This window comes from Pogonomyrmex barbatus, unplaced genomic scaffold, assembly GCF_055798465.1.
Source record: "Pogonomyrmex barbatus isolate J1 unplaced genomic scaffold, ASM5579846v1 scaffold6, whole genome shotgun sequence".
Classification (NCBI taxonomy): domain Eukaryota; kingdom Metazoa; phylum Arthropoda; class Insecta; order Hymenoptera; family Formicidae; genus Pogonomyrmex; species Pogonomyrmex barbatus.
The window spans coordinates 7,398,555-7,411,515 of record NW_028297160.1 but is presented as its reverse complement, the minus strand read 5'-3'; positions in this window follow the sequence as shown (position 1 = coordinate 7,411,515).

Sequence of the window (12,961 nt, the reverse complement as noted above, 5' to 3'; positions counted from 1 at the left end):
CCATCTTCATATCTTTCCAGCTTACCCTAAGAGCGGCGTGCCCATAGCGTGCCGCACAGACAGGAAATGATTGATATACCACGAATTACATCAAATTCTATGTTATACACGAAACTGCAATATCGTGTAAATCGATGCATGATGATGCACTGATCCATAGCTATGCACCCTTGCTCATCTTCCTCGTTCAACTTGCCGCCGAACACAAAGTCGCGTTTTGCTATTAACGCGAGACACAGCACGGCTTGATGTATAACGCGAACACTCACCCCCTTCCTGGATAAAATGCAATATCGTAATGCTCCGGAGTACACTTATGCACGCTGCCAGTGGCGTATGCAGAGGGAGAAGTTGCAATTCGATCCGGTGCGATGCTGCGTCTGGCCAATATCAGAACCGTTTTGTTCCTGCTAACTTTCGCGTGGTTCGGGATGACCAAATAGACGCGTTAAATCTTGCAGAGAATTTTGTATATTCAACGATTTTGCTTTTTCTTTCCGATTAAAAATATATTCTGGTACAAGTAGAAAAACTGTATCAGGAGTAAATCCTTTCCGCGCTTATTTTAACAGTAACTTTTAAATTAAATGTACAGGCGCTAATATAAATTGTAGAAAATTAAGTTTATACGATGGATGAAAAAAGATAGGATTTATTTAACAGAATTTATTAAACGTAGTTACGTTTTTTTTTTTTTTTTTTCATTACATATAATAACGCAATCACGTTTCTAGGTCGGCAATATTTTTCAAGACGTTGGAGAGACAAACGGCTCTTGAGAAAAGAATTTCGTACGGCAACTCGAGAGCTGTCTTAGCGAATTAGCGAGCTAAAAAACGTCGGTTCCGCGAATGGCTCCATTAATCTCCCGATATTATTAGCCCTGAGATCTCCGTCTGATTCATGTGCCACTCCTTCGATGTTATCCACGAGCGGTCGCAGAAGCGATCATTACGCCACTGATCGACGCACACGCGTGTACGCGTGTACGCGTGTATAACGCCGTGCTTGAGAACGGTTGAGCTTGATGTTAAAGTGTATCGCTCTCAGAACACATATCGAGCCCGCGGAGGTCCACACACTAGGATTAAGCGTGGCAATATGGCGTCCGTAATGCGGTACACGATACCACGATTACGAGTGCTTGCTCGCTCCAGAACGCAAGCGATGCGAAAAATTTTATTTCGTCTAATTCTACAGCTCGTCTGGTTAAATTTCCTAACGTAATTTCAACGAAGATTATATTGAACCTCTTTATAAATTCTCAACGAAGAGAGAAACTAATGCAGAAGTACGTTTACTGTAACTTCACGCAATTGAATAGTCTCGTATTATTAATAATTTCGCAGCTCTTCGCGTTTATCTTGCGAACAAATATGCAAGAAATATGTAAATATCTTGAATAGAAATGTACGTAGTGGTATTAAGCTATAGAACTGAAAAAATTTCGACAGAAAAAAGTCATTCGCAATGTCATCCGTGAAAATCGATACATAGAAGAGTGCAAAATAATCCAAACTTTTCACGATACATCGGTATTTATGTACATACTAATTTCACGTTTCTCGTATGTTTTCTGTTAAAAATATTCAATACCGTTTCATTTTTTATTGCACTCGTAACGTAATCCGCATCATATACAATGTAAACGACTACTCGTGAATTGTCATCGTAGAATGAGACGCGCAGCTACATAGCTTTTGTATCTTTTTTTTATTGTCTTGTTTCTTGCTGCAATAGTGACCTGCACTTGCAATGCTGACAAAGATAAATGGGATACAAGGACACCAATAAAATTCGCCACTCCACGCGCGAAGCTCTGACAAGCTATCTATTGTTGAAATTTATTGTTTTTATTTTGTATCCTGTAACAGTTTAGTAGTTGATGTAATATTGTCAGACTGAAAAAAAGAATGATATTCGACCACAGAGATGCTCTTATGATTTTTTCACTGGCACTTTTGTACGTTTAATATTTCAGAAGCAGCTGTGCACATCTGTGTGCATTCTTAAAAATTTTAACATTGAGTTAGAAATGTGATTATTTTATTTTCTTTTTTAAAATATATAACATTGAAAGGCAGCAGTGCAAATCTTCGTTCTGCTTTTATTTTTCATCCGTCAGTTCTGCGTTCTCCGATCCGGTACAGAATGTAAGACGATCGCGGTTTCTCCGTTTTCTTCACTTCTTCTCCCCACCCACAAACTTAAACAAATAATAGGCTACGAGTTGTATGGGTGCACGGTGCACGGTGAAAAAAAAAGAAGACGTCTGTATAATGGCCGCGTAACGTGCAACGCGCTCGAGCTGAGAAAGCGAGGTGATTTGCGTACACTGGCTTTCTCACTTATATTGGATTAATAGCAACATCGAAGCGGTTGGATGTTAGACTAATTACGAGAGAAATTAAAATTATTATTAAGAATGTATACGCATAGTTTCTCTCACGCTGGACGACGCATTCGTCTACGCATCTAAATAAATTCAGGACTACAAATACTACGTCTAAAGCTTTATTTTTTATAAAATTATAATATTTACTTATATAAGATCTAAAAAGAATATCAATTTTTATTAAATCATTTTTATTACTATTCAAAATCACAATCAAGATATGTGAATATATTAAATATTAATGAACTTTGTTTCTGCATTTAATAAAAAAGAGAAAACAATTTTTTTATAATTATATGTTGTATTATACATGAAATTAAAAATTTTAATAATACATCTAAAAAATGTAAGAAATATGATTTTAGAATGTTTTAAGAAATAAAATCTGCATAAAAAATGCAAGAAAAAATATAGAAAAACCGTTAATTTAATTAACAATTATAAAATATCGGAATTAGTAATCACGACATTGAATTATGCAGTCGTTGAATTTTCGTTGGAATGCATCTCCGTCGATCAATCTCGTGAACTTCTCGAACGCAGCTGGCTGCGATAAACTATAATGACGGTGAATAAATCAAAACATACCCAACATAATTCCGCAGCTTAATGTTTTTTACTGAAAATTTGGCAGGGGATGTAGTTCTTTGGGCATTTGCATCGGCTCCATATCCTGTTTGAGTTCCCGCGAAGAAACTGAAAAGGGCAACGCATGCCCTAGGCGGCTCGCATTTTCATTTATCATTTAGCAGTCTACCAACCCAGCAATTACTTACTTTCGCAGTTTTATACACAACATGTATTTATAAACACATACGTATGCGTAATCCGTGTTGCATGGCTAAAATATGTTTTGTTTATATATAAATAAAAATCTATAATCATTTATTTTCATGTATCAAAATTGTGACAAAATTGTTAAAAATTTGAATATGAATGAACTATGGAAGTATGTATATTCTACAAAAAACAAAAATGTTATAATAATATATTTTAATAATTATTATCATACACAGACACACACACACACACACACACACACACACACACACACACACACACACACACACACACACACACACACACACACACACACACACACACACACGCATATATGTTTAACTTTTATAGATATATTGTAAGGTGCAAAATTATTTGAAAATAGATTCGACTTGAATTGAAAATAAAATTCTTCTTTGATATGTTCACTCTATATAGAAATAAGCCTATTAAGATTTAAAGATTACAAGAGAAGGAGTGTCTCGATCATTTTGACGTTGAGTATACGAAACGATTTCACGACACTGAATCGGAATTATCGCTCTCTCGTTAAGCGGAACATGATCGCAACTGAGATTCACGTGTAGACGATGTTACCGCATGCTTTATGGATCCTCGAATTTCAACACGAACACCACAGTCTTCCCGGATGCAGATGCATTCGGTCAGCAAATGCGATTTTAATATTTCATCAAAAACATGTTGTCTACACGCGATATTTTACGACACATATTTTCGAAAAATGTTTTATGTGATTTTTATGCATATAACGAGACAACGAGAGTTCATTACGTGATTTGATGATCACCAATGCGATTATTTCTTTTAACTTAATGTTTAATCGCATTATTACTAAAATGTGTAATCGTTAAAAATTTTTAGCTGTTATATAATCGAAACCCAGGGAAGCAATGTAAATCTAATTACTGTTAAACATATAATTAAGTATAAGACTAAATTATGATTGCGACATAATTTCAAAAAAGGAGAACCATAGAAATTTACCGTAGCTTTATACCTCTTGAAAATTAAACGATCAATTATCGCGCTGATCCTTCGGCCATTTGTGCTCATCTTATGATACATCGATACGCGCGATTGAACGTCCACCTCGTCGATAATTTCTCCATCTTAACGTCCAAGACACCGTATTTAGCGGCAGAATAATTTGTAATAAATCGCCGAGTACGCGATTACGCCTCCTTCGTAGCTCGACTCGTGCGACTCTTACGACTGTCGGTCGCGTGGCTTCGTACACCATAAATTCACGTAAAGAGACACGGAGAAATAGCTAATAAAAATGCATACCTTTGTACTATTTTATCGTTACTCGGTGATTCTTGAACACATGATCTGTTTGGATCAAGAGAAATTTATTACCGTTACGTTTGTTCATTGATTCTTTATTGAATAATAAAATCTACGCTTTGTTATCTATTTCTAAAGTATAGATTATTAAAAATACGTATTGTTTTTTTTAAACTCTGCATTATCTTCTAAGCTTCTTGAAACGTTTTATCTGGTGCAGTTACGAATTTTGATAATACTCAAAACATTTTACATCAAGCTTAACTACATTTTTATCGCAAATATTTTCGTTGCTTTTTATGCTAAAGCGTATAGCTTAACAATTGCAAGAGATTTTTCTTTGTGAGAGATCTTTGACTACCGTGTAAGAGTTCTCAATTCCCATATAAGCTGCAGATTATATTTGCAAACAGCATCGGCCTCAGTGGAATTCTCACGAATAATCGGGAAAATTATTATATTTTGCCAAATCGTTATTCCCGGAACAGTCGATTTACCTTACGTCCGACATTTTGAATTACGATCATAACGGAGGTCAAGTTTGCATAATTCGCGTAAAATATTTACAATATGCCTGACAGTCATTCATCATCTCTCACGTGACGGATGTTGCCATGCAATGATTGTCTATAGTGTAACTCATCGAACAGTGTATAATACCGCCTAATTGGACTTAACCTGGATCATTATTCTAATACTATATCATCTACACAATACAGCAGTAAGTGCACCGTGTGAACTTTCCATAAATCGTGACAGCATTAACAAATGCCCTTTGCCGAATGCTAATGATGGCAATTAAGTGTTTCTCAGATGAGATATTATACCATCCTATCAGACTACTCTTTCCTTGTGTCGAAAGCATATTTAAAGATTATGTATTATATATTTATGTACATGAAATCAATAACATATGATTTGTTGATATTAATAATATAATACATAAATTGATTTTTCGTTAAATATCTATAATTCCGATTGAGAATGAATCAATGAAAAATATTGAAAATTTAAAATACGAAAAATTTTTATGTAGCTTCTTATATATTTCAATATGAATACATATATTATTACTTAACATAAATAGCAACTTTCCTTCGTGCATTTCATAGCATTTCATCGTGTTTAACAGAGGCTTTTATCAAGAATCAAGCAACGGTACCATTGGTATTCCCAGCCGATCTTTCCCACTGAATAAATAAGAATGCCGTTTGAAAACTCGCTTCTCCTACACTGTCTCCTCTTTTGTTGCTTTTTTCGGTGTTGCGTTCTTACTTTGGCTCGTAACGAGATCATCCATTCACGACTTTCCCGTCCATTCAAAGCCAGAGTGTTAAGTTCCATCCTTTAATCTATTTTCGACAGATACGTCGCGTGCCCAGGCTCACACCTGGCCATTCTGCTTCCGACATCTGTACACTCCCGCTATTTCGCAGGCCCCCTTTTCACAAATGGATCGTTTTTCAGATCGAAACCATCTGAAATCTGCACCATCCGTTTGTCATATGTGTTTCTCTGAAAAATTCAAAATAATATCACCAAGAAATTTGAAAAGCGCAAATAGTCTCTTTTATAATTTAGAGTACTTTTCTCATTGCTTTAATATAAAAAGAAATAAACAAACCTTTGTTTCTTACTTTAAAAGAGTATTTAGAAAAATGTAGACACGGTGCAAATGGGTAGAGTATTTCATAATTAATCACAAAGTTCACAAAAGACAAAAAAAAACCGAAAGCGATGTCCTGTCTTTCCATGAAACGCATGAGTATTTCTCACTCATGCATGCTATTGCACGAATGTGTAATGGAACAATCCAATGCACACTCTCTGAGTGAAATGCAAACGGACATATTTCACTCGAAGTGCATGCATTCGATCGTTCTACGCTTTCGTGTAGCATAGTGATATACGTGTACAACAAATACCCATGCATTTTACAGAGAAAAGAGCGAGACATTGCTTTTGTTTTTCTCTTTTATCTCTAGTACGTTTAACAATCTTATATTTAAAAATATTATTTGAGATTCCATTGTTTGAGTTGAGATTTTATATTGTCTACATTTTATACTACCTATTTTGTCTACATTTTATATTAACATGAATATATAATAATATAATTTAAATAATTTTTTTACATTAATTTTTTACTAATCTTATTAATTAGAGTAGCTTGTTTTTATTAAACTAAATGTATTAAATATAAATTAAATTTAATACAAATATACAATATAATTTTATTACAATAATATATTTTATAATAAATTTGAAAAATATGATTAGCTATTTGTTTTTAACAAAATTTAAAATAATAATATACTTACACTAGCAACATTTTCTAATAAAATTTTATTTTGATAATAAACTCTAAAGTTTAAATGTTACTGAAATAATTTTAACTGTATGCCATATTTTATGAGAGAAATTTCGATTCAAAATTCCATTGCATTAAGTTAATCCCAATGGGCCATGAGAGATGAACGGAAACTTTTCCAGTCGATCTTTAATTAAACATTCAGACCATCCAGGTTATACCGATATCGATCCATAATTCCCTTGAGATATCACTATTTCTATTACATGATGATGACAATGCTTTATGACCAATGCTTTATATTTTATTCACGATTCTTCGATGATCCACGTTCACGAATTACCATAATCGCATATAATTTTAAGTTCGCAATAGAAATATGAATCACGATTCGGTGATATCAGAGTGATATTTCGATGTCCAATTCTCTGTGTACATTCAAAAATTATAATCGCAAGTTACGTGCTCAGCATTTGAATCATTAAGATTAGAATATTTTTGTTACGGTGACTCATACATTTTTAACACACACACACACACACACACACACACACACACACACACACACACACACACACACACACACACAACACACACACACACACACAAATGTTAATCAAATTAAAATCAGCAGAAGAAAAAATTTTTTAAAAAGATATTTACATTTTCCTAAAATATATGGACTATGTTGAAATATTTTTTATGCATCGTTAAATGAGAAATTAACTCGTGCAGAAATAAAAGTGTGTGTTAATAAAAGTTTTTCTATATATTCATTTTTTATTTAAAACATTTACGTAGATAATCTAATTTCTGCCTCGATTTAATTTCGGAACAGCAGTTTCTGTTCTTATTTATTTATGTCCAGAAACTTTACTAACGAAATCTGTTTTCACTCCACCGTTTCCAAACGCAAAAATTCCGCCCACATGTAAATCATTGCACAGGAATGAACTCTTTGAAGTTTCCTATAGCCTACGCTGAAGCAGTTCGTCGGTCAAAATAGAGATGACTGCTTAGCAATGTGTCGCCATGTTCGTATAAGTAGCCCGTCTCACGCATAAATAGGTTCGACGCTCGTTTCGTGTTGGCGAACATAGTCGCACGCGTGAAGATGCGATTATAACATGATGCGGATACGTAATGAAACTTCATTATTACTAATCCATCATAAAATATTAATTTTTTAGGTAACATAACGCAAAACAATTAAAAAATTAATGTCTTCTATTTATCGCTTTCTTTATTAAAAATTTTGCTGTATACAATTTAAAATTTAAAAATTTTTAATTTATTAAATTGCTTGAGATTTCTAAGCACTTTTTTATTATTAATTTTATAAAAATAACTAAGAAATTTTATATATTCGTATAAAGTATTACCAATTGTAAATGTATGACTAATTTTAAATCAATGTATATACTAAAATTCTAAATATTAAAGATGAGCTAGAATAAAATAAAGTGAATGAAAGATAACTCGGATATAGCTAAACATATTTAGACTCCGTAAAAACAATCGTGTTGAACGCTAGAGACCAGCTCCTCCTCGACGAAATAGTTCGCTTCCGTTTGCACATGCCAACCAATGCTATTCATGTTCTTAATATGGACAAGCTAGAAAAGAAACATTGGAGACGGTGTAATTTAGTACACTAGACACGTGCAATTCTATGCAGACTCAAGTTTGGCATTGTCTTTTTTATTCCAGAAGAGAATACTAAATACCATTATTTCTTTTCCCTCTACAATATCTTAAAGATATTAATTTCATACCTTATACGATCTGAGACACTAAATACGAATCTAGAATATTAGATAAGATAGACATCTAATCTATTCATGTCTTATCTTACTCTAATGACTTATTCTAATTATTTTTAAAAGCATTGCAATGATATGTGTAATCTCACCCCCGCCTTCCTTTCTTCCCCAAGCAATTTATTTCTTCCGAATGGCGCACGTCATGAACCGCTGGTCAAGCAACCGCGAGGATTGGCGCCGGTGTGACTCACCATCTTCCTCCGTGTCATCAGTGATCTATTTCCGCTACCCAGTATATTAATCCAGACACGTAGATCGGCGGGTGCCCCGTCGCGCGCATCGCACACAAACAATAACGATAATGACTTAACAGGCCCATCTGCTACCCAAGTACGACAGGGAAGGAAGAAGCTTGATGGAAGTCACTGTCAACGGTTTTAAATGATGATAATGGAAATCAATCTATCCCCTGGGACGTGCGTGCATGTCTAGCGCGTTCACGCATGAGCGATTTCTCTCGTGCGCTTGTTAAATTTACTAGCCAATGCTTTTAATTACACGTCGTAATTTTCTTACGACTCTACACGACGTAAACGTTAATTAGATAGAAATTAGATAGATAGCGCAAAAATATCAACCAGAAGTGTATATACAACCGACTAAAACGCGACTGTTGTATCTACAAATTAAAATGATTTATCTCTGATATTAATCGTAACCCTTGCCAAATCATCAGCTTAAGAAGAAATACTATCATCTTTAGAGAAATGCATTGAAATAATTTTCACAAAAAATTTAATAATTATATTTGAATAAAAATGAATAGAACTATAATTTCTGTTATCAAGATTTATAATTAGCCGCATATTTTCAATTCATGAGTCATTTTTCATGATTATTTATTATTTTTATACTGGAAATCTTAAATGTTTTCAATAAAAATCTATCAAAGTCTAATACTTTATTATTATATCAGATTTTATGTATTTTATTTTCTTTTACCAAAATCATTATTGATTACTTTTAAATTATTTTGAAGATATTATGCATTTAATATAAAATTTTTACAACAGTCATAATTGAATTTAAAAGGTCTTTAAAATAAAATAATGTTACATGAACAAGAAGGAATATGATTGATAAGATTTCTATACAAGAAAACAAAAAAAAATTATTTTTAATATTATTCCTGAATAATTTAAAATTATTTCTGAATATATGAACACATGATCTTTTCTGAAGCGAGTTAAAATCTTCAAACTACCAAAATTTTTGTAATTTAAAATAACTGAAGCTGGATTTTAGACCTTTCATACAATTGTTCTTGTAATAAACTATTTCTATTTGAATCCATATGTTTCTCTTGCAGAATATATACACATATAACACATATAATTTTCACTATTGTTAGAGTCAATTACATTCATTTCATGTTTTATCGATTTCTCCTATTCGGTTTTCACTGCATAACACGCCGGTGCATCGGTAATGTACGCACTGTCGATGTACGCTCGACGCGTCGGCTATGACACGCACGACCTGCGCTTTTCAGAACGCGGCTTTTTTCCAGCGCTCTCACGCCGTCAGCGTGATCATCAATGGACAAAGACGACGACCGGAAGTTTCGCGCGGAACGGGATGCGGACGTTTTTACAAAAAGCTCGCGGAAAAATTGGTCTCTGTACGCAATAATGCGCACACGCGCGCGCTAACACGGGTTGGCACAATGCGCCGGTAATTGATCGTGAAGGGGCTGGCTGATGGATCTTCCAGGAACGGATTTGTGTCGGCGAAATGCCGCTACTTTTATTTCGCCTAATGAACAATCGAAGTCTCTTTCAGCGTACACGCATGATTAACAATTCCGCGAAAGTGAGTTCGACGCGTGGGACATGTGACAAAGAGTATGTGCTACGTGCGTCGCTATTATCAGCACTTCTTGCTAAGATCTGATAATTGAAAGGACAAATAACTGAAAAAAATATATCACTGTCTCTGTAAAAGTAGTCATCCACATTAATAAAGTATTATTTTGTACTATCTATATATATATATATATATATATCTGTACTATCTATATATATATATATATATATATATATATATATATCTGATCTATATATATATATATATATAGATCTGCATTTAATAAGATAATAATATATATATATATATATATATATTATTATCTTATTAAATGCAGATCTCAAACGAAGATAAATGCTCATATGACATATCAGAATAAGACATAACGTAAATTTAATATAATGCTTAGATTGTAAATTGCATTCTGCACATACCTTTTCAAGTCATGAACTTACACATTTTGTGATAATAATTATCTACCGGAAATAAATTACTAAAATGACACCGAGCAAAACGAAAGGAAGTATTCATTTTTCATGAGTCTGAGTCACTGTCAGGTGAGGTAGATTCTCACTCGACGTAAGGGAAGAAAAAGATGGTCCCCTAGCTAATTCTGCAAACTTCCGATTACACCCCGTGGTAATTACGCGCCGTCATTTCCTTTATTCGCTTTCCGAGAAAGCGCCACGCTTTCGTCCAGGAAGATATCCTCGCGGTGAGCGCACCGGGATACCTTTGTTCGATGCGGAAACGTATCGTCATCAGTAATTACATGAATGCCAGTCAGCCATGACACCGATAGTCGACCCATTTTTTTTTTCGTTTTAATTTCCGATCATCTTCACAAGGAAGAAATTCCACGTGCCCGTATATCCATGGAGAATATATGTCCTGTCAATCAAAAGTTTTTGTATTAGACGATTGCATGCAATATGAATTCGATGTAAAATAAGTTTGCATTACAGTTCGATCTCTCATTTCTCTCCTCACTTCTTTCTCTCTTTCTCTCTTTCCTTTTTTGATAAAAATATTTTCATAAAAAGTTATATTTTTATAGAAAGTTTCTGAAGTCTTTTAATTGAAGGTTTACACTATTATTGGTTTTAATTTTCGAGTTTGGACTTTTGTTTGTAATAATTGTAATATTATATTCTTTATATTCTCTATCGCGATCAATCGTGTCTGGTTCAAGACAGAGTTGTGTCTGTAGATTTTGCAGTCTGCACGAGAGGGAGCTTACATATAATAAATATCGACCTCTCGAAAATCTCCCCACTATATTACGCGCCTAATGGACACTTTCACAATACAAACGGTTCGTAAAGATGCATCGACGAACCTCGACCAGGTAACTACAGTGCATATATGTACACACGTGTTCGCTAATGGCCGCGTATTGACGACGCACCGCCAGCTCAAAGCAAACCTGGTGGGTACGAATAACGAACCATTGTGTCGATCCGAAAATGCACTCCCCTTTTATTCGTATCTTTCTCAACAGTCAATATAACAAATAATATTCGTTATTATATATATTTCGACTTGGTGTAATTTTATCGACTCGAGTGAATCATGTGCGTGTCTTTTCTCGTCGCGGTATCGCGTTGAGCAGTTTTTATCTAATTTAATCTTGGCTTAATAATATTATTTGGTATTATTTCACAACTTGTATAATCAAATCAAGGAGACTTATATTCTCTATTTTAATCTCATTTGTTCAATTTTTTTTTTAGTCTATTAAGTTCCGCGTTATTAATTTTACACAATACAAACTCAATCTCTTGATCACCAAATTTCCTCCAAATGTTTGTCATTTATGCACGCATTAACACGTGATCGAAAGGATGTATATTATGGTTCTGATTACTTTCCTTAAGTATTCAGCAAGGCGAAAATGTTTGCATGTCCTCTACTTTTTTCGAGTGTCGTCACTAAAGAGTGCTCTGTGTTTTGCTTTATGTGTTCGTCACAAAAGCACCCGTTGCAATCCCAAAAGGGTAACTTCATAACGGCTCTTCATTATTCGCGATAGAACGGCGAAGTCGTGCGTGAAAAACATTATAAATCAGTCAAGTGGAAAATCGCGTCGCTTGTTGGAATAAATTTGCAAAGTCGATCACCTTCACGATAAAATCACGTGAAAATCAATGACGCAGATGTCACAAAAGTTCGAAATATGGTTGCATGCAAATAAAAACTGAAACATAATTTTCTATTATATTATAAACAATATATTTGTTAAAATAAAATAAAAAAATAAATTCAAACATACATATAAATGCAATTTCTTTCTTTCTTTTTAAATTTCAATCATTGTACGAGTATGTTAAATTTAATAAAATATAGAATAGATAAATAAAAGTTTTTTTTTTTAATTTTAAACAAAGTCTATAAAAGATACGTAACATAACTCGTTCACGATTTATAATAATTATAAAGAAAATTTATTGTATACTGTATTAGCGTTATTGTATATTGTATTAGCGCATACAGTTATTAAATCGTATATGTCATAAATGTAATTTGTTCTCTCAACAG